The sequence below is a fragment of the Calliphora vicina genome, chromosome 3 (assembly GCF_958450345.1).
Source record: "Calliphora vicina chromosome 3, idCalVici1.1, whole genome shotgun sequence".
Classification (NCBI taxonomy): Eukaryota; Metazoa; Arthropoda; class Insecta; order Diptera; family Calliphoridae; genus Calliphora; species Calliphora vicina.
In genome coordinates this window covers 18,059,880-18,084,790 of record NC_088782.1, presented here as the reverse complement: position 1 = coordinate 18,084,790, position 24,911 = coordinate 18,059,880, and the positions used below count along the sequence as shown (strand labels likewise).

The 24,911-nt window shown below is 27.4% G+C and overlaps 1 protein-coding gene across 9 annotated transcripts in view; it reads right to left on the bottom strand.

Annotated features, from left to right (window-relative positions):
• The window catches only part of Sarm (sterile alpha and armadillo motif), a 199,581-nt gene that overhangs the window by 55,819 nt on the left and 118,851 nt on the right, over positions 1 to 24,911 (bottom strand). The gene's annotated exons all lie outside the window — the stretch shown is intronic.

Below are 24,911 nucleotides of genomic sequence, written 5' to 3'. Positions count from 1 at the left end.
TAGCAACCGAATTTGTTGCCAATCGAATGATTCGGTTGCACACATAGAATTTTTCAGTTCTAACAACGGAAAGTCATTTGATAAAGATGAATTTCAGTTGAAGCAACCAAACTTTAGTTGCCCCTTCCAAAATATTGTAGCCACAACTGTAAAATTCGGTCACTAAGACAGAATCATTCGATTGGCAACAAATTCGGTTGCTATCACGAATCTGTTTTCTCTGTGTATAGACTGTGTAATAATAAGTGTGTGTATTAAAACACTTAGGGCCATTATTACAACTTGCCGTTATAGTTAAAGGTAACTTTAAGCAATAGAAAAAGGTAACTTTAACTATATCGGCAAGTTGTAATAATGGCCCTTAGAGTGACATATTTAAACTGATCTTGTATATATTTGAATAAATAAATAAATACTAAACTGCTTTTATTTGCAATCAAAAGTAAACGGTTTATTTAAAGAAAATAATCCACCGTTTTTAAAAGGTAAAAATTTAACAATATTTATGACTACTCAAACCGTATTGTGACTGGATTGGGATAGGTGAAATCATAGATCGATAGTGCCCATTGTATTGGAAAATTTCAGCCAGCTAGGCGGACCCAGGATATATACAATTGTTTGTTCTATGACCAATATTTCGATGTTACAAACGGAATGACAAAATCAATCATCTTTTTTGATGGTGGATATAAAAAGTATATAGTTTGATAAGGAATTTGTTCTAGAGCAAGAAAATCAAAACATGTTTTTCTTCTGGTACAATAAATGGTGAAGTTTATAGATATGAATGTTCAAAAATTGCTATTGTGTAGCAAAAGAAAACGCTCCACCTAAATTCTAATATAAATGAAACATTTTGGTGGCTTTAGCATCTGTTCAAAGTAATTTATAAAGTGGCAAGGGTATATATAAGTTTGTCATTCCGTTTGTAATTTCTACATTTTTCATTTGCGACCGTTATAGATTGATAAGTTGATATAGCCAAGTCCGCCTGTATGTTGAAATCAACTTTTCGTAGCGCCCAAATAACTTACATACATGATTCATACATCAATCTATCCGCCATAGACCCGGTTCGATTGCTATTTAAAATCGAGAAAATCGGCCCAAAAATAGCTGAGATATAAAGAAAAAACCGGGACAATCTCGATTTTTTACCTATTTTTGATTTATATCTGCATTACTAAGTTATTAATAGAGACAATATGGATATCTAATGTTAGATATTTCAAAGACCTTTGCAACGACATATTAAGTCGGACCTACAAAATGTCAAAATCGGGGTCCGAATTTTTTTTCACCCAAAATTTTTTTTCACTAATGAATTACATCTTTTTTTTCAAAATTAAAATAAAATTTTTTTCCTAAAATTTTTTTTACTAGAAAATATTTTTTTTTAAATTTTGAAAAAAAATTCAACGTACGAGAGATGGTTTGTTTGTTTCAGAAGTGATTATTTTGAAACGGACGACAAAGATTGCCTAGACCAGCCAAAAAAGTGTGAAGACCATGAATTAGAGGCATTACTCCATGAAGATTGTTATCAAACTCAACAAGAGCTTGCAAAATAATTGGGAACTACTCAAGTAGCAATTTTAAAACGTTTGCGAACAGCAGGATTCATGCAAAAGCAGGTAAATTGGATAGCATTCGAATTGAAGCCGAGAGACCTTTTTTATGTCTGAAATGCTGCTTGAACGCTATAAAAGGAAATAATGAATCACTGAACTGAATCATTACTTGCGATGGAAAATGGATCTATTACGTTAACCCGCAACGTAAGAGATCGTATGTGAAGACCGACCAAACAGCCGAATCGATACCAAAGACAACAAGTAAGAGTGCTAGATTCGTGCTAGACCCTTCACCAAATTATTCTTCCAAACAAAAATTTTAAATATTTTTAGGTAAACAAAATTTATTTTTTTATCCAAAGTTGTTTTTTTGGAAAAAAAAAATTTCAATTTTTTTTGGTGAAAAATAAAAAATTCGGGTTCAAAATTTTTTTTCCGATTTTGACCCATTGTAGGTCCAACTTACTATGGTCTTATATACGTCGTTGCAAATGTCTTCGAAATATCTATCATTAGATATCCATATTGTCTATGTTAATGTCTTAGTAATCCAGATATACATAGGTAAAAAAATAGGTAAAAAATCGAGGTTGTCCTGGTTTTTCCCTCATATCTCAGCCATTTGTGGGCCGATTTTGCTGATTTTAAATAGCAAACTTCTCGAAAGCATGTCTGACAGAATTATTGAAGATTTTGATCCCGAAGATATCTGGTTTCTTCAGAAAATTGATTTCAACAGACAGACGGACAGACAGACGGACATGGCTTAATCGACTCCGCTATCTATAAGGATCCAGAATATATATACTTTATAGGGTCGGAAATGAAAAATGTAGATTTTACAAACGGAATGACAAACTTATATATACCCTTCTCACGAAGGTGAAGGGTATAAAAATCTATGGCGCTAAGGTAATGTTCTGTATTTGGTGGGAGTAAAAGGGTCCTATCCATTTTGAGCTGCTGAAATCTGACTAGACCATCACAGGATCCTGTACAGTAATGAAACAGTAATATTCCATCATGACAACGTTCGGACACATGTTGCAATACCTCTTAAAAAGATAAATAATCTTGGGTTTAGATTTGACAGGACCCTCACTTGGACTAGTAATTTGTCCAACACCACTAATAAAGCTATTAGATCAGTCTATGCCTTTCAGTATATATTTGGTTAATAGAACTTGGGGATCAGTGAAAAAGTGGTGTAACCCCAAACTGTTTATTTAGTGTTATATTCAACATACACCACTTTTGCTCTATTACTTTGTTATATTATGCTCTGTGCAAAAATGATTTTTTCAGCTCCATCTGCTTTTGAATACCAAAATGTAGCTTAACCCACTTTTGTATTGATATTGGTAATGTAAGGACTGTTTGCAACACCAGAACAGCAAACAAAAAAAAATTGTGGGTTACACCACTTTTGCGCTGATGGCCTCAATTGTAATTGAAATAAAAAATAAACATTTTCAAGTTTTTTTTTAGTTTTTCCACGATCGAAGTCAATTAATTGTTGCATTTTTCAGCAGCTAATATTAAAATCTTTTAGATTGTCTTGAATTAAATTAGGAAAATAAGCTTATTTTTTCAAAATTTGAAAATATAGAAAATTACGAAACAATTTTTCTCAAAATCTTAAAAATTACTCTAATTTAGTTAGAAATTCACAAAATTACGCATTTAAATTTCAATGAAAAAGTATCTATACAAAAATCTAGTTCCCTTTAAACATAATTTAAGATTTAATTCTTTTGAATAACTGTTTTTATTATATGTGCTATTCGTCAGCATCTTTCCTCTGATAGTGTTTATAAAAATATCTTTTAATATTTATTTTATTAGTTTTTTTTGCCGCATTTTATTATTATTTTTTTTTTTTGCAAATAAATAATGACACAACAAATCAATTTTGATTAAGTCGTTTAAAATATTCATCAGAATAAGTTTTTTTTAAAGATTTTAGGATTTTTTTTTTCGAATTCTAACAAGTTTTATTTTAATTTTTTTTTAAATTAATTGTTGCCATTAAATAATTATATTTATTGTTTACTCCGTTTTTAATACCTTTATTTTAAAATTGTTAAATATTTTCGTGGTTTTTTGTTTAATTAATATTAATTTATTTTTAAAGATTTATTTGTTAAAATTAACAATTAGATAAATCGTTTAGATTTGTTTTAAATTTATGTATATTTTTTTTTTGGTTTCGTTTCGTTAAATTAACAATTTAATTGTTATTTGAGTTGAATTTAATAGCTATTATTTAAGCTTTTATTTTAATTATAAATTTATTTAAATTTTTTTAGCTTCACTATATTTCTTTTTTGTATAGTTTCACGTTTTTAAACTCGTTTTTTTTCGTTTTTAAATTTTAGTTTAAAGAAATTTATTTAAATATTTAACAAAAATTCCGGCGTCTTTTTCTTTTATTTATTTATTATTTAAATACAACACACACGTTGCCTGCTGCTTGACGTTCGTTCGCTCGTTCGTTTAATTTCGTTTTGATTCAATCATTTGCAAAATCGCAAAAGTCCACCAGCCACTTGGCTCGAGAAATTGAAATAAACGCTAAAATCAAATGATGCAAACGTCAAAATAATAATAGAAATTCAACAACACACACTCAATTACTTGGCAAATACTCACATGTATTTACAGTTCTACATACGTATGAGTGTTATAAAATAGAAAAACCGTTTTTAGAGAGAGAGCGAGCGAGTGAGAAAAAGAGCTCTTGTTTACTCATATTGTTTTGTTTGTAAGTAGTGGTTTACAGTTAAATAATTGTATTGAATCTATTATTATGATAGAAAAGAACAACAACAATGCAAATAATTACAATTGTATTTTCATTTGATTTGTTTTGCTAGTATTTTGTTGTTGTTTTGCTTTTACTTTGCTCATGCTGTTTCAAACAACAGTGATGTCAACTTCTGAAGGTCTTAAACTTGCTAAAATTGTAAGAAGCTTTAATTAAAACTCGAACTTAATGCGAATCAGAAACGTTCCAATAACACAAGACATCAACAAGAAAAAGGTTAGAGTAACCACTATATAGATTTGATGCATCATGGCTAACTAAGTACAAACATGGTACAATTTTTCGATTCTATGAATAGAAAAATTAAAAATGAGCGAATTCACTTAATTGTGAATAAATTCGAAAATAATCAATAGATTTTTATGATCGATATCTCATTTTGTTAATTTTACATGTGGCTTTGCGATAAAGCAATAAATCTGAACAATTTCTGCCGTTTTCGATTTTTCATGATTTTTTTAAAACAAAAAAAATCTATTTTCACGTTAAAAATATATTTTTTGCTTCAATTTGTTATTATAAATACTGTGACCATTTAAACGCAATATATAAGTGAAAATTAGTACGTTGTATGGGGAAAATGTTTTTGAAATTCAATCAATCGAAAGCAGAGCCTTAACTACTCAATTTTTTGTATATCAAACAAAAAACTAAAATTTTGTGAATATGGGCGAATTCACTTAATTACGAATAAATTTGAAAAGAATCAATCGATTTTTATGATCGGTAACTCATTTTCTTGCTACTATATGTGGCTTTGCGATAAAATAATAAACCTGAACAATTCATGATTTTTTTAAAACAAAAAAAATCAATTTTCACATAAAAAATATTTTTTTGCTTAAATTTGTTATTATAACTCCGAAAGTACTGAGCCGATTGAAAATCAATATATGAATGAAAATTAGTACATTGCATGGGGAAAACGTTTTTGAAATACAATCATTCAAAAGAAGTACACCACCTACTCAAATTTTTTTTTTCAAACAAAAAACTAAAATTTTGTGAAAATGAGCGAATTCACTTAATTGTGAATAAATTCGAAAACAATCAACCGATTTGTATTAACGATATCTCATTTTGTTGCCATTATATGTGGCTTTGCGATAAAGCAATAAACCTAAACAATAGCTGCCGCTTTCGATTTTTCATGATTTTTTTAAAACAAAAAAAAAATCAATTTTCAAGTAAAAAATATATTTTTTGCTTCAATTTGTTATTATAACTCCGAAAGTACTGAGCCGATTGAAAAGCAATATATAAATGAAAATTAGTACATTGCATGGGGAAAACGTTTTCGAAATACAATCATTCAAAAGAAGAACACTACCTACTAAATTTTTTGTATATCAAACAAAACACTAAAATTTTTTGAAAATGAGCGAATTCACTTAATTGTGTATAAATTCGAAAAGAATCAGTCGATTTTTACGATCGATATCTAATTTTGTTGCTATTATATGTGGCTTTGCGATAAAACAATAAACCTGAATAATAGCTGCCGTTTTCGATTTTTCATGATTTTTTTTAAAACAAAAAAAATAAAAATTTGTTCACATAAAAAATATTTTTTTGCTTAAATTTGTTATTATAACTCCGAAACTACTGAGCCCATTGAAACGCAATATATAAATGAAAATTAGTATATTGCATGGGGAAAACGTTTTCGAAATACAATCATTCAAAAGAAGAACACTACCTACTCAATTCTTTGTATATCAAACAAAAAACTAAAATTTTGTGAAAATGAGCGAATTCACTTAATTGTGAATAAATTCGAAAAGAATAAATAGATTTTTATGATCGATATCTCATTTTGTTGCCATTATATGTGGTTTTGCGATAAAGCAATATACCTGAACAATAGCTGCCGCTTTCAATTTTTCATGATTTTTTTAAAACAAAAAAAAATTATTTTCACGTAAAAAATATATTTTTTTCTTAAATTTGTTATTATAACTCCGAAACTACTGAGCCAATTGAAACTCAATATATAAGCGGATTAAAGGTTATATAGATCCCAATTTTCTATGTTTATTTTAATAATATCGGACTAACCGTTTTTGAGTTATCATTAATTATGTGGAGAAATGTCTAAAAAAAATTATAATTTTACTTAAAATTTTTTTTTTTAAAAAAAACCTCTCCATAGAATTTAAAATTTGGACCATGTATGTACCACAATATATCAAAATGTGTAGTGGTTTAAAAACCTCCAATTTTTTTTTTGATTTTGTTGTCCTGTATAATTTGTACTGTTACTGATTTTTTTTAACAATTAATTAAAAGAAAGTACTCATCAATTAATCACACTGAAGGCCTGTTTCATGATGTCGAAAGAAAAATTATTAGAACAAATTTGAACTGAGTGTTTTTCATAACCTTTCGACTCATTTTTCTTTCGACATCGTGGAACAGGCATTGAAACTTTTCAAAGTAAAGTTTTAAGAAAAATGCGCCGTGGTACGATCGAAATAATGATCTTCATCGTGATTTAGAGGTCGAGTCTGTCAAAAAAGGCATCAAAGATTAACAAAGCATGACAAAACCCTGGCTAGAAAACTGCTTCTTACTGGCAGACAACGAACAAAACTACACTGCCTGGCTTAAAAATTTGTATTTACAATATTTTTACAATAATATCGCAAAATAAATTAATTTAAAAGCGTTTTTATAACTTAAAAACCCCACATTATATTTTCATTTTATACATACTCAAAGATACTCATTTTATCTTAAACATAAACCAAGAAAATACAAAAAGCCTACACACTACACTCAATTCTAATAATGACAATAATATATTTAAGAATCTACTTATGAATAAATAAAATAGCACCTCAGAGAGCCCAACTATCTAACACGATTGATAAGCAGCACTCTCTCTCTCATACAAGTAGCTGTCAAAATGGTAGACATGTAAATTTTTTTATAAATACAAATTAGCAACAACAACAATATTTTTTGTTGTGGAAGTGAAATGTATAAATTTATGCCATGACTTAAGTAAGAATTCTAAGAATTTCTTTTGAAAATAAAAAAAAAAAATAATTTTATTTGTTTTTCTTTTATGCAAAATGCAAATAAAAATTTTATCTAAATTTTGTGGCAAAAGCAATTTAACACAAATACAAATATTAAATATTTCAATGAAAACAATGATTTTTAATAATTTCTTTTAAGCAGTATTTTAAATTTGCTTAAATTTATTATGTATACGAATTGTTTTTAAATAGAAAATTATAAATATAAACATCCATTGTTAAATATGATTTGCATAAATTTAGAAAACGTGATTTTTAAGTTTTTCCAAATATATATTTGAAAATTTTATGGGAAAACTTATTAGGAAATTTATGTAAATTTGGACACTTTCCAAATTAAATGAGGCAGATTAAATATTTATTTATGGCCTTATTCATAATCAATTTTTAAATTTATAAAAATTTACAAAAAGGCTTTTTAAACCACTACACAATTTTGATGTATTATGGTTCCAGTAGTAAAAATAAGGTCCAAATTTTAAATTCTATGGAGAGGTTTTTTTTGTGAATTTTTTTTAGACGTTTCTCTACATAATTAATGATTACTCAAAAACGGTTAGTTCGATAGTATTAAAATAAACTTAGAAAAATTCAAATTTATATAACATTTAATCCGTTTATATATTGCGTTTAAATCGGCTCAATAGTTTCGGAGTTATAATAACAAATTTACGCAAAAAATATATATTTTTAGGTGAAAATAGATTTTTTTTGTTTTAAAAAAATCATGAAAAATCGAAAACGGCAGAAATTGTTCAGATTTATTGCTTTATCGCAAAGCCACATGTAAAAGAAACAAAATGAGATATAGGGCATAAAAACGGATTGATTCTTTTCGAATCTATTCACAATTAAGTGAATTCGCTCATTTTCACAAAATTTTAGTTTTTTTGTTTGATATACATAAAATTGAGAAGTTAATGTTCTTGTTTCGATTGATTACATTTTAATAACAGTTTCCCCATGATTCGTACAACATTTTCATATATATATTGCATTTCATTCGGCGCAATGGTTTCGGAGTTATATTATTAAATTGAAGCAAAAAATATATTTTTTACGAGAAAATACAAAATTTTTTTGTTTTAAAAAAATCACGAAAAATCGAAAACGGCTGAAATCTTTCAGATTTATTGCTTTGTCACTAAGCCACATATAATGGCAATAAAATGAGATATTGATTATAAAAATCGATTGATTCTTTTCGAGTTTATTCACAATTAAGTGAATTCGCTCATTTTCACAAAATTTTAGTGTTTTGTTTGATATACATAAAATTGAGTAATTAATGTTCATCTTTGGATTTATTAAATTTTGAAAACATTTTTCTCATGCTATGTGTAAATTTTCACATATATATTGCTTTTCAATCGGCTCAGTAGTTTCGGAGTTATAATAACAAATTGAAGCAAAAAATATATTTTTTACGTGAAAATAGCAAATTTTTTTATTTTATAAAAAATCATAAAAAATCGAAATCGGCTGAAATTTTTAAGATTTATTGCTTTATCGCAAAGCCACATGTAATAGGGACAACATAAAATATCGATCATAAAAATCTATTGATTCTTTTCGAATTTATTCACAATTAAGTGAATTCGCTCATTTTCACAAAATTATTGTTTTTTGTTTGATATACATACAATTGAGTAGTTAAAGTTCTTATTTCGATTGATTTTATTTAGAAAACATTTTCCCCAGGCTTTTTACAAATTTTCACATATATATTGGGTTTCAATCGGCTCAATAGTTTCGGAGTTATAATAACAAATTGAAGCAAAAAATTTATTTTTTAGGTGAAAATAGCTAATTTTTTTGTTTTAAAAAAATCATGAAAAATCGAAAACGGCAGATATTTTTAAGATTTATTAATTTATCGCAAAGCCACATATAATAGCAACAAAATTAGATATAGATTATAAAAATCGATTGATTCCTTTCGAATTTATTCACAATTAAGTGAATTCGCTCATTTTCACAAAATTTTAGTTTTTTTGTTTGATATACATAAAACTGATTTTGAAAACATTTTTGATTGATTGATTCAATTTTGAAAACATTTTCTCATGCTATGTACAAATTTTCATATGTATATTGCTTTTCAATCGACTCAGTAGTTTCGGAGTTATAATAACAAATTGAAGCAAAAAATATATTTTTTAAGTGAAAATAGCTAATTTTTTGGTTTTAAAAAAAATCATGAAGAATTGAAAACGTCAGTAATTGTTAAGATTTATTGCTTTATCGCAAAGAGACATATGAAAGGAACAAAATGAAATACCGCTGATAGAAATCGATTGATTATTTTCGAATTAATTTAAAATTCAGTGAATTCGCTCATTTTCACAAAATTTTAGTTTTATGTTTGATATACATAAAATTGTGCAGTTAATGTTCTTCTTTCGATTGATAGAATTTTGAAAACATTTTCCTCATGCTATATATAAATGTTCACATATATATTTCGTTTCAATCGGCTCAATAATTTCGGAGTTATAATAACAAATTAAGGCAAAAAATAAATTTTTACGTGAAAATAGCAAATTTTTGTGTTTTAAAAAAATCATAAAAAATCGAAAGCGGCAGAAATTGTTCAGATTTATTGCTTTATCGCAAAGCCACATATAATAGCAACAAAATGAGATATTGGTCATACAAATCGATGGATTATTTTTGAATTTATTCACAATTATGTGAATTCGCTCATTTTCACAAAATCAATTTTTCTAAATTTATTTTAATAATATCGGCCTAATTGCTTTTTGAGTTATCATTAATTATGAATTTTGACTCATATTTCAATCGTTTTGATATAACAAACAGTGATCTAACATAAAATAATTGTATAACTATTTCATCAGATACAAGTTTTCTTGACAAAATGACTTAAGTTTCCAATAAACTTTGGTCATTTACTAATAATTTAAATATAAAAATTGCTCGTCAATGTTTAGTTAGTTGGTTGCTTATAATGTTATCTATGAGATAAAGTAAAAATGTTTTAGACATTTGGCCTCGATTTTAATAAATTGCTCCTGTCAATAGACATCTGTCAGTTGACTCCTGTCAAAGTTTGAACAAGCAGAGTCATTTAGTTTGTGCTATTTGTAAACATAAACCTCCTTGAATAATATATCTACTTAAAAAAACATGGGATTTTCCTTATATTTTCAATGAGCTGTATTCTGTAATGACTTAATATTCTCTAACTTAGTAAATATGATTAAGTTATCATTTATTCTAAATGTATTACAAAGATTTCCCCGTTTTCCATATTTTATTTAAACATTTATTATTCATATTTACAGCTTCAATTATCACAAATTTTTTTTTGTTATTATTGTTCAATCATTAATTTAAATATAATTATTTTAATTACATTACCAGTACTTAGTAATTTCCATGTCTGTCTGTCTGTCTGTAATAAATATTCATGTATTTAAATCTTATCTCTTGTTTAAGTAGGTAAGCAATATATGTCTGTTTCTTTTATTTTTAGAAAACTCATTTACGTTGTTACTCTTACGTATTTGAAACGACCAGTCTAGGCCCCTTTGTGGTGTAAAATATATTTATGAATAATTTCTATAGGATTTTCTTTTTATATTCGCACTTATTGCTCATTGAGTTCGAGACCCTACACACTTTCATTGTGATTATGTCAGGCGTTCTACAGAAATTTGATTTTGTCACTTAGTTTTTTTCTGATTTTTAAATAAAGCAAAGTGTTTCCAATGAAACTAATAAATGTTAATAAGAATATGTTTGATTTTTTGTTATAATAACTACAATAAATATTCTAAGTAAAATGCTTATAGTGTTATTGATATATGTATATGTAAGACGATTAATTAATTCTTGTGAAAAGGTAGCTAGCTACAAGTTAAGGAAAATTTGTCATAAAATAATTAAAATTAAAACACATCAGGTGGGAGTGTTTTAAATTGAGTAGCTAAAACGAATTTCATTAACACTTTAGTGAAGCTAATGAGACAAATAAATTATGGTCCTTTGAGCTCATATTTAAACATTGATTTTTAGGCCCTGGCTGTCAATGTCCTGACATTCTCAAAATCTTTAATTCGTTTCTGTTTTCTTACAAAATTGCTTATAAAAAGCCCTTGTGTTTGAATCGTAATGAAAAGAGAATAAAAATTTTAAACTGTAAATTTGATTGCAAATTGTTCTTATTTAATTCAAATATCCGATAAAAAGCTAAGAACTTCCAGACTTTAAAAGCCATAATATTGTTCATAAAGTAACAATGACAAGTTCGCATTCCTGATGTCCATTTTTTAAAATATCAAAAGCACAAAAAATGTTTTTGGTTAGATCCGTGACCTATTACAGAGAGCTTAAAGGGTGTCAAGTTATTCCTTCCTAGGACATCGCCTTGTTAAAGTGACAGGTCCGCTTCTTATAAAGCGTTTGAACTAGAACCGGTCCCTATCACTTTGGAACTAGTCACGTGACAAGTTTTGTGTTAGTTCCTGTTCGCCTAGGGTAATGATTAGTCTACGACTGTATAAATAGACTGTACAGAAACAAATCGTCGAGGGCAAGTGTCGTGAAAATCGTTCAGGACTACAACAGCGATAATTTAGTTGACTCGTCATTAAGTTCGGAACCCAAATGACTAGTTCTTAAAGACATCCTCTGGAATGTGTACAAGAATATAGAAAATACTCTATAAGAATCCAGGCATGGCCAGATATAATTATCGATTACAGGTTTTCGCGAAATTCGTACAAGGCAACCATAGCGACAATATCGTTCACACTGTAACACCGACACCAATTTGTCCAAGTATTTAATAAATTCTCAACGACCAGTACAAAACAATAGCATGTCATCGACAAGAAACGAGTGACATTAGACGTGCAAGACAACAAGAGCGTCAATTACATTTAACAATGACAAGCTCACTGCCATATTGTCCATATCTGCAGGTCGTCCCCAACGCTGACTACAAGACAATAGACAATATTCAACAACAAGCGGGAAACAGCCAGAGTTAATTGTCGCGAAAATCGTACACTATAAGCGCGATAATGTTGTCCACTCTGTAAATCGTCGACAAGTGTCATAGGAATTTTGCAAGACTACAAGAGCCACAATTTCGGGAATTCCTCCTTTTCCTTTTAATTGAAAATTTACCCCATTTTAAAGTTAACGACAACGTCAGCGATATATTTAATTACACTGTGTGTAATTTTTGAAGTCATGGAAATATAACCATATACGGACACCACTACGTGATAAAAGACCAACAAAAAAATACCCGTGTCTCCCTGTTTTGTCCAAAGTCATGCACTTTTTTATGGTTTGCTAACTATGGCCATGAACAGGGGAAAAAAAGTAAAAAAATTCGATTTTTTTAAAGTTTTTAGCGATTTTGATCTTGAAGATGAAGTTTTTTTGATTTTATATGTTCACAATTTTTGTTCTTTATGACAAGGGCTACAACTTTGCCTCAGAGAGTAAATCAAAATTTCGAACTTTTTGCATAAATGACACCGAGGCTCCAAATCTTTGGGGGGCCCATAAAAATAAGTGCATGACTTTGGGCAAAACTGGGAGACACGGGTCTGTTTTTTTGGTCTTTTATTACGTAGAGGTGTCCGTATATGGTTATATTTCCATGACTCAAAAAATTACACACAGCGTAATTTAACTTTCAAGACATTGTCGCTCATATTGCATTAACAGAAATTGAAAGAAATTAAATAAGTTGATTTGAAATAACAGAGACAGACTGAGTCCCATTTTTTCGCAAAAAGAGTTTATTTTGTCCCATAAGGCTACATTTAAGACTTAGACGCTCGTTAAATTGTCTAACATATCTTTTCGTCAGGAGGATTTAATAGCTGACAGTGTTTAGAATTTTGTCGCTCATCTCGTCTTAAGATATAAATTTTATTTTACGTCGTAAACAACAATTTCTGAACAAATTGAATCTTTGTCGTCCAAATAGTTTGATGCTTTAAACACATAGGCTACAACAGGCTACCGATCACAATCTGTAAAAATTAAAATATAAACGTTTAAATGATGACGATTATTTTGACGCCATCACAGCTACAAGACCACCGTTACCCGTGTAGCCAGCCAACTAAAGCTAATTTCTATTTTCGGTGGCGACAATGGACAGCTATAGTGCTGTGAACATAATGAATAATATGAAATAAATGAGAACTGTCGTTTTCATTTCATAGCTGACTACAGGGCGACGATTGCTGCCAACGGCATTTGTAGTTGTGTAGCATGTTGTCTATGTGTTGAAAGCATGATATAAGACAACGTTCAAGTCTCATTTTGTGGACAATGAAATTTGAAGACTTATGCTTTTAATACTTATACTACAGCAGGCTACACAACTACATGTCTACACATGCCATTGACAGCAATCGTCGATGTAGTCAGCTACTTAATTATAATGAAAACGATAGCAGCATCTTAACCAGCTGACATTGAAGTTTGACCTTTCGATATATATATTTTAAATTGCCGCCTATGATAATATAAATTAGCTTATGTTGGCTACAAAGCAAGGGTGATCGTGTAGCCGATCAGCTGTGATCACGTCATAATATTCGTATTCATATAAACGTGTATATTTTAATTTAGATAGATTATGGTCGGTGACCAGCTGTGTTTAAAGCATATTTTGCTGATCTTGTTGTTAATGAAGATTTTGAGATCGTCGTTTTTTTATATTGACATTTTTGGAAGTTGTTGAAAAGAACAAAGAAATAGTGAATTAATAAAAATAAGATTCCCTAATAACTAATTACACTGTCCAACAAATTGAGACTTTTTGATTGGAACAGAATAGTAGATCAAGTAGATCATTTTTGTAGAATAAACTTATAATCCACCTGGTTTTTTTTTTACAGTGGGTCAAAGTGAAAAAAATGTTGTAAGTTAATGTCTAAGAGAATTATTATTGTCAGACAATTTTATGGGGATCATTTTTGTGGAAGATCTTAACCCTCTAGCTCCTCTCCTTAGGGGTCACTTTGACCCTTTTTTCGAAGTCTTACAAAAAAAGTCTTACAAAAAGGACATTTAAGGATTAAAATATTCGACGAAAATTTTTGCCGGAAAATTTCAGTGGGGGTCACCAAAGATACCAAAGATGTAGATAAAGCACTTTACGCTTAATTAGCAAAATTTAACGACACCTTGGGTCTCACATTTTTTAAAAAAATCGCCAAAAATCTATTTATAATCCGAATGAGCTGAGTTAGTCAAGAGTTATTTAGATCTTTATTTACAACTTTGGTATCTTTGGTGACCCCCACTGAAATTTTCCGGCAAAAATTTTCGTAGAATATTTGAATCTTTAAATGTCCTTTTTGAAAGGACTTTATTTGATTTTCTCCAAAAAAGGGTCAAATTGACCCCTAAAGAGAGGAGCTAAAGGGTTAAGATCTTTCACAAAAATTATCCCCATAAAATTTCATAATATAACTCTGACCATAAGAATTCTCTCAGATATTAACTTACAACATTTTTTTCAGTTAGTATACTACTCCCTTCGATCAAAATCTTAAAACTTTGACCCACTGTAAAAAAAATTTCAGACCAGCTGGACTATAAGTTTATTTTACAAAAATTATCTACTCAACATGCCCTTTTGAGAATAATAGCGTCGCTATTCTGTTCCAAAACTGCTGTTGGACTGTGTTATAAGTTGGGCTGTAGAGTGCTTAATGAAAACGAATTTGAACTTTCTTAAATAGCTAGAATGTTTGTTTTTTTCTTCTTTTAAATAATATGTTAATTATTGTTAAGCTTATTTAGTTAAAAAGTTGAAACTGCTAGAAAAAACAATAAAACACCTTCTCTTACTAAAGACAATTTCACACCTCCATATTTTGAATTTTTTTATTTTGAAATTATTCAAATAAGTCTTGTTTTGTGGCCATAAAGTTATTTTTTTTTATTTTGTCTATTCCAATATATATTTTTGCCGGTTTGTTTGGCGGTCTTACTTACATAGCTGATTATTTACAGTAATAATAATAATAAAAATTTCAAATATATATTTTTTGTTTATTTATTTAAATGAGTCATGGATTTGTGCCTGCATAAGCTTGTTAAATAAATAAGCAAGCCGCATCAAATGTATATATTATTTATATTTTTAAATAGTACGAGTACATTTATCTTATTAGTTTATTAATTGAAGCAATTGTGTGTGTTTTTGAATCCATCAACCGGATGAAGATGTTAAATGAGATTGCAAAGTGTCATAAACTTCTGAAAGCTTCTGGCAAACAAAACGTTTGGATTTAATGGATAAAAATAGATCATTATCAAAATGCATTTTATTGGGTTAATAATTTTAATGAAAATGTACATATTGTATAAACTGTGTAATGTGCTATTACAAAGAATCCATATGAAACGTATTTGTAGCAGAGTTTACAAATAAGGGGGCCACTTATTTATATCGCCCATATTAGCCAAAAAAGTTTGAAATCCTAGAATTGGAGACATTACTCCATGAAGATTGTTGTCAAAGACAACAAGGGCTTGCAAAATCATTGAGAGCGAATCATGCAGCAATTTCAAAACGTTTGCAAGCAGCAGAATTCATTCAAAACCAGGGAAATTGGGTACCAAACGAATTGAAGCTGAGAGACCTTAACTCTTCAAGCCACGAATCTTTGTGTATAAGTTTAAAATCAAAACAATTGTATTTTTACTTTAATCAAGGTTGGTTCAGTAAAAAATAATAAATTAAAACATGAAAACCCACCCCATTCCAGGAATTTTTGTGGAGTGGGGTGGTTAGTTTACTAACCACCGTGGCGGTTGGCATTTTTATCTAACCAGAGCACCCTGACGTCAAAGTTTTGCAAAAAAAAACATAAACGATGACTTCAGAAAATATAATTGTTAAGTAATATGCCAATAGTTGGCAATAAACTATGTTTTAAAGACTATAGAAAAGGTGGTTAGTAAAGTGACCACTAAACCGCAAAGAGTTAAAAGACGATTTTGTATGTCTGAAATGTTGCTTAAATGCTATAAAAGAAAATAAATTTTGCGCCGAATCAGTACTTGCGATGAAAACTGGAATCATTACGATAATCCGAAGCGTAAGAGAATGTATGAGAAGCTCGGTAAACCAGCCGAATCGATACCTCCTCAGTTTCTAATTGCAATTTAATAGACAGGACTACAAGCTCAAGAAAACTTCAACAAATACAATAATTAATTTTAATTTTTATCACAGAATTTAAAAGTTAAAATGATGAGGCAGCGGTGCAAGTAAAGTTTGTAATAAAAAGTCCCCTTCTTTTTTTGGATAACAAAAGAAAGATAATAAAATGTCTTTGATAAACTTTGTTAAATTTATTTGTAAATAATAAAGTAAAGTAAACAATGATTTGAAATAATGAAACAATTGAAAATGTTAATTTGTATTAAAAATCTGCAACTCTTAGACAAGTGGTCTTATGTGGTTAAAAAATTCACACTTCTTAAGTAATAACTGAAAAATAAAGCAATTTGAACTTTAAATTATTGGCAGAGGTAACAAATATATTTAAACGATTACACATGGTTTTGTTAAATGCAGCCATAATGACGCCTAAATATAAATAGAAATTTAATTTTTTAGATCAAAACCTTGAGAAACATAATAGATTAACTCCTTATAAAAAATCAAAAAATTCATTAAACGAAAAATAAAGAAATGCTGTTAAAAAGTATACTTTTTCTCTTAAACAGAAGGGAACCGACATTAACTGCAACCCTGTTGGTTTCTTCGGAGTTAGGAACTGGTTAAAGATCTAACACTTTATATGAAAAGATCCTGTCATTTTGACATGGAGAAACTTTTGGCCAGCTGGGCACCTTTCAGATAGTTATCGAAACTAACTCAATCGAACTGGCTCTATTTGCATTAAAATTAATTGATAATTTGTTTAGCATTTTTTAAATTTTTTTTAAAGTTAATAAAATTTCATTTAAATTCAAGTAGCAAAAGTAAGTTAAGTGTCTTAAAAAACTTAAAAAATTGTAGTTAATTACATTAACTTTAGGTCAAAGTTAGGTCTTTGACAAAACAACTATGTGAAAGCGAAAACAACGTATGTGTGATTATTTTGAGTAATTTTTTTGTTTGAGTTTTTTCTAGTTTCTGTTCTATGGCATTACACCCATAGAGTTCTTAATACAGTGCACTCCCGGTAACGTGAACAGCGTCTAAAGTGAACACCGCCTAACATGAACAAGCTGTAACGTAAACAAACTCAGAAAGCTCGTGAACGTGAATAATTTTTTTCACTGCATTTGTCTTCTAAGTTGACTGAAACACTAAAATACATACATTCACGTTCAAGAAATTCGATAATCGCTAACGTGAACAATTTCACTAACATGAACTGCCTTGGTTTTAATTAGTTTACTGTACTTATGTTTTAATGCAAATATACAAGAGTAAGTTAGGTTTTATTTTTGGAAAAATGGAGTTAACCACTTTGTTCAATTAGTCATCTATTTATTTACTGTTGCTTATTGTTTTGTTTTATAAAACTGATAAAATTCCTGCCATTCAGTTGACTGTTTCAAATTATTATTGATAAAAAATTAAACATTTTTTTCTTGTTTTTTCTTACTCTTATCTGATTATTGGAAATTTTATAAATATTTAGTTACAGAACAAATGTAAGAAATCAAAAAAAAAATCTACCGAAACTGGTAGAAACATTCCAATCTAGAGTATGTCATACAAACAGCAAGTAAAAGTGTAAATGAACTTGAGTTCCAAAGTACCAACCCTACACTTAAAGGTGGATAGATCACACGTTTCAATATTTGATATGAACAACTTAAAGCAGGTACATATAAATTTGATTTTAAACCTTTTTGGGCAAAAAGAAATGCTTTATTTAGCTATAGTAAGAAAAAAAAACTTTTTGAAAAGTAGGTTTTTTGTTAAAATATATAATTTTTCAATAATGAGAACTTTTTAAAAAAATTGTCTTCATTAAGAAGGATTTTTTCAGAAGCAATGATAAGAAAATTTTTTAAAAATTACATTTTATATAGAATACTTATCCAAAAATTATGTTTCTGAAAATAGTACTTTTAAAATGGTACTTTAAAAATTTGCTTTTTTTTGTCACAAATAAATGTTATTTGTTGAGCCAAAACAGATATTTATTTACACTTTTTTTGAAAAAAAACAAGTAAGAGTGCTATATTCGTCTGTGCCGAATCTTATATACCCTTCACCAAATTATACTTCAAAATTTTAAATATTTTTAGGTAAAAAAATTTAATTTTTTTTCCAGTTGTTTTTTTCATTTTTTGTAAAAAAAATTTTTTTGATTGTTATTTAAAATTTTTTTTTTTTAAATTTAAACTTTTTTTTTTGGTTTTAAAATTTTTTTTTGTGAAAAAAAAAATTCGGGTTAAAAATTTTTTCCGATTTTGACCCATTCTTACTATGGTCTTATATACGTCGTTGCAAATGTCTTTGAAATATCTATCATTAGATATCCATATTGTCTATATTAATGTCTTAGTAATCCAGATATAGGTCAAAAATAGGTCAAAAATCGAGGTAGTCTTGGTTTTTTCCTCATATCTCAGCCATTTGTGGACCGATTTTGCTGATTTTAAATAGCAAAATTCTCGAAAGCATGTCTGACAGAATTCGTACATGGTTTAATCGACTCCGCTATCTATAAGGATCCAGAATATATATACTTTATAGGGCCGGAAATGAAAAATGTAGAAATTACAAACGGAATGACAAACTTATATATACCCTTCTCACGAAGGTGAAGGGTTTAATATAATTTTGAAAAAAGTACCATTTTGAAAAAAGTACTTTTGTAAAAAAATAAATTTTTTTAAAAATATACTCTTTTAGTGAAAGTATACTTTAAAAATACATTTTTTGGAATTATGCTTTTGGAAAAATAGTACTTTTTCAAAAAAGTACTTTAAAAAAGTAGCTTTTTAAGCAAAAATAACAGACAATTAGCAAAGAATTTAACTTTTAAATGGTTTTGAACAATAATAGTGATGAAGTACTTTTGAAGAAATTACTATTTTGAAAAGTACTTTTGTAAAAAGTATCATTTTTCATTTAAAAAACATCGATTTTGAAAAAGTACTTTTTAACAAAAAATGTCGTTTTATTGAAACAAAAAATGTTTCTAAAAAGAAAAACAAAATTTTTTTTTAAAAGTACATTTTTACGTTTCTGAAAAATTAGTACTTTTATAAAAAAAGTACTAAAAAAATAAGTTTTTGAGCAGAAATAACAATATTTTAGGATTTGTGTTTTTTTGAACAAAAATATTTTGAACTTTTTATGGTACTTTTTGACATTTAGAAAAAGCTCTTTTATAATAAGATTAAATGCTTCTTAAAAAAACATTTAGAAAAAGTACTTTATACAATTAACATTTTGAATAATATATTTTTCAAAAAAAGTACCTTTTAGAAAGTACATAGTACGTGAATAATAAAAACGTATATATTCGAAGAAGTACTTTAAAATTTCCCTGTTGAAAAAATAATTTTTATAAAAGTACCATTTTGAAAAACCAGTTTTTATAAAAGTACCATTCTGAAATAGTACCTTCTTGAAAATCCAGTTTTTATAAAAGTACCATCTTGAAAAGTACTTTTTATGAAAGTACTATCTTGAAAAGTACTTTTTATAAAAGTACCATCTTGAAAAACCAGTCTTTATAAAAGTACCATCTTGAAAAAGTATTTTTTATAAAAGTACCATCTTGACATAGTACGTTTTATAAAAGACCATCTTGAAAAAATAACTTTTCATAAAAGTACATTTTTAAACAAGTATCAGTAACATTAGAATAATATATTTTAAAAAAAGTACCTTTTAGAAAGTACAATTGTAAATACATAGTAAGTCAATAATAAAAACGTACCTATTCGAAGAAGTACTTTAAAAGTAATTTTTATACAAATATCTTCTTGAAAAATAGATTTTTATAATGATACCATCTTGAAAAACCAGTCTTTATAAGAGAACCTTCTTGAAAAATTACTTTTTATAAAAGTACCATCTTGAAAAAACACTTTAAGAAGTATCATCTTGAAAAGCAACTTTTTATAAAATTACGATTTTGAAAAAGAATTGTAGTGCCTACTAAAGTTCACTCTGCCCTATTATACCCATTTCAAAGCACTCTATTAATTTTATAATCACCACCTGTCAATGACCATGTAGGTAATTTTTAAATATTAAGATTTGAAAAACTTTTTCAAAATTTGTTTAATATTTAGTTGATAACATTTCAATCATTTTATAATGAGAGCAGGAGGTGGGGAAAGCTAATAAATATAACAACGATAAGCCCTGTTCTAATCTATTGAAACGTAGAAATGATGAGTAAATGCAGTGAATTAGCAAAGTTCTGAAAAAATGAAAACAAATGAAATACAACGATTTAATGATTAAATAATTGTTTAAAAATAATTATTACACAGGGGGCAAACAAGTATAGAACAGAAAATAGAAACACACAAACAATTCCAAAAACGATAATTAAAACAATTGATAAGTTTATTAGTTGGTAAAAAATAAACAAAAAGAGTGAAGTTATTAAAACACAAAAGAATACACTACTCAACAAAAGGCTTTAAAAAAGTAAATTCAATTTCAAAAACTTTAAATTTTTGTGGAGAATTCTGGTACATACTGGAATTGTATGGGTATATTTATAAGTAAAAAAGTTACAAATGTTTTCATTAAAATTTAAATTAAAAATGAACTGAGTATACCTCTTCAATTTCTATAGTTTTTCACAATTTAAAACAATATTGTACCGTAAAAATTGTATTAGATAATTTGTTCTGCCTGACGTATAATAAATACCTAGAGTAGACATTTTTGTAAAACTATTTCTAATTACTCATATCTTTATTATAAATATTATTTAATAATATAATTTAATTTCATTCTATTTAATTTAAAAATGTTTAAAATACTTTTTTTTTTGCAAATAGTGACACAATTAAGCAAATGTTTTAAGATAAAATTTAAAAAGAATTTTTATGAACCATATAAAACAGGCAAATATAAGTGGCAAAGTAAGTTCTTAGGAATTTCCAAGCATGTTTGGTCAGTAATTAAATTATTTAAAAGGTAAATACATACTAAAATAAACTTAATTGTGTTGAAAAAAGTACAAGATTAAAATTTTACAATTTCATAAATTTTTTTCTCATACTCATATTTCTAAGAAAACCGCTTTATTCCTAGTTGGTTCTATCATATCAATAATAAAACCATCACAAATTTAAAATCATTTAACTAATTTAGGCAATTTAACTAATATTTATTATTTACTACCGTGAAATGCAAAAAAGACAAAAAATCATTACAATTAAACCCACTCATTTAACTCAAATGGACGTATGAGTAATAATATGTGAGTATCAATCATAATAAACTAATAATTACTCATACGCCACAACAACAACAACAAAAAATATGTGTGTAGCAAAATACTCAATTATAAGCGAATCTCTGTATTGTATATTTATATAAAATCCATAGCCTACTTTAGGGCTTGTGTAAATAAATGAGTACGCGTGCTATATATGAGCTCACGAACACATTTAAATACATACGTATCAGAGATGGAAAATATATTTTATTTTACAGAACAAAATAATATTCAATGAAGTACTTTTTAACTCTCTGAGTACGAAAGTACAAACATTTTCTAAACTATATGTAGTTATACACAAAATGTTCAATGCAGTACTTTTCCAACCATTGTTTTCAAATATTGTTATACTCACATTTTTCTATAGAAAAAACTGTTATACATAAGCTTTTATATAGAAAAAAACTGTTATACACATGTTTTTCTATATAAAAACTGTTATACAAAAATCTACCTATAGAAAAAACTGTTATACACAAAACTGTTATACACAACTTTTTCTATAGAAAAAACTGTTATACACATGTCTTTCTATAGAAAAAACTGTTACACACAAGTTTTTCTGTGGAAAAAACTGTTATACACAAGTTTTTCTTTTGAAAAAACTGTTATACATAATTTTTTCTATGGAAAAAACTGTTATACACAAGTTTTTCTATAGAAAAAACTGTTATACACAAGTTTTTCTATAGAAAAAACTGTTACACACAAGTTTTTCTATAGAAAAAACTGTTATACGTTAGTATTTCTATAGAAAAAACTGTTATACGTTAGTATTTCTATAAAAAAAACTGTTATACGTTAGTTTTTCTATAGAAAAAACTGTTATACACAAGTTTTTCTATAGAAAAAACTGTTACACACAAGTTTTTCTATAGAAAAAAACTGTTACACACAAGTTTTTCTATAGAAAAAAACTGTTACACACAAGTTTTTCTATAGAAAAAAACTGTTACACACAAGTTTTTCTATAGAAAAAACTGTTACACACAAGTTTTTCTATAGAAAAAACTGTTATACGTTAGTATTTCTATAGAAAAAACTGTTATACGTTAGTATTTCTATAGAAAAAACTGTTATACGTTAGTATTTCTATAGAAAAAACTGTTATACGTAAGTTTTTCTATAGAAAAAACTGTTATACACAAGTTTTTCTATAGAAAAAACTGTTACACACAAGTTTTTCTATAGAAAAAAACTGTTACACACAAGTTTTTCTATAGAAAAAAACTGTTACACACAAGTTTTTCTATAGAAAAAACTGTTACACACAAGTTTTTCTATAGAAAAAACTGTTACACACAAGTTTTTCTATAGAAAAAACTGTTACACACAAGTTTTTCTATAGAAAAAACTGTTACACACAAGTTTTTCTATAGAAAAAACTGTTACACACAAGTTTTTCTATAGAAAAAACTGTTATACGTTAGTATTTCTATAGAAAAAACTGTTATACGTTAGTATTTCTATAAAAAAAACTGTTATACGTTAGTTTTTCTATAGAAAAAACTGTTATACGTAAGTTTTTCTATAGAAAAACTGTTATACGTAAGTTTTTCTATAGAAAAACTGTTATACGTAAGTTTTTCTATAGAAAAACTGTTATACGTAAGTTTTTCTATAGAAAAAACTGTTATTCGTAAGTTTTTCTATAGAAAAAACTGTTATACACAAGTTTTTTCTGTGGAAAAAACTGTTATACACAAGTTTTTTCTGTGGAAAAAACTGTTATACACAAGTTTTTTCTGTGGAAAAAACTGTTATACACAAGTTTTTTCTGTGGAAAAAACTGTTATACACAAGTTTTTTCTGTGGAAAAAACTGTTATACACAAGTTTTTCTATAGAAAAAACTGTTATACACAATTTTTTCTATAGAAAAAACTGCTATACACAAGTTTTTCTATAGAAAAAACTGTTATACACAAGTTTTTCTATAGAAAAAACTGTTATACACAAGTTTTTCTATAGAAAAAACTGTTATACACAAGTTTTTCTATAGAAAAAACTGTTATACAAAAATACGTCTATAGAAAGACTGTTATACACAAATTTCTCTATAGAAAAAAACTGTTATACACAATTTTTCTATAGCAAAAACTGTTATACACAAGTTTTTCTATAGAAAAAACTGTTATACGCAAGTTTTTTCTGTGGAAAAAACTGTTATACACAAGTTTTTTCTGTGGATAAAACTGTTATACACAAGTTTTTTCTGTGGAAAAAACTGTTATACACAAGTTTTTCTATAGAAAAAACTGTTATACAAAAATACGTCTATAGCAACAACTGTTATACACAAGTTTTTCTATAGAAAAAACTGTTATACACAAGTTTTTCTATAGAAAAACTGTTATACGTAAGTTTTTCTATAGAAAAACTGTTATACGTAAGTTTTTCTATAGAAAAACTGTTATACGTAAGTTTTTCTATAGAAAAACTGTTATACGTAAGTTTTTCTATAGAAAAACTGTTATACGTAAGTTTTTCTATAGAAAAAACTGTTATTCGTAAGTTTTTCTGTGGAAAAAACTGTTATACACAAGTTTTTTCTATAGAAAAAACTGTTATACACAAGTTTTTTCTGTGGAAAAAACTGTTATACACAAGTTTTTTCTGTGGAAAAAACTGTTATACACAAGTTTTTCTATAGAAAAAACTGTTATACACAAGTTTTTCTATAGAAAAAACTGTTATACGCAAGTTTTTCTGTAGAAAAAACTGTTATACGCAAGTTTTTCTATAGAAAAAACTGTTATACACAAGTTTTTCAATAGAAAAAACTGTTATACACAAGTTTTTCAATAGAAAAAACTGTTATACACAAGTTTTTCTATAGAAAAAACTGTTATACACAAGTTTTTCTATAGAAAAAACTGTTATACACAAGTTTTTCTATAGAAAAAACTGTTATACACAAGTTTTTCTATAGAAAAAACTGTTATACACAAGTTTTTCTATAGAAAAAACTGTTATACACAAGTTTTTCTATAGAAAAAACTGTT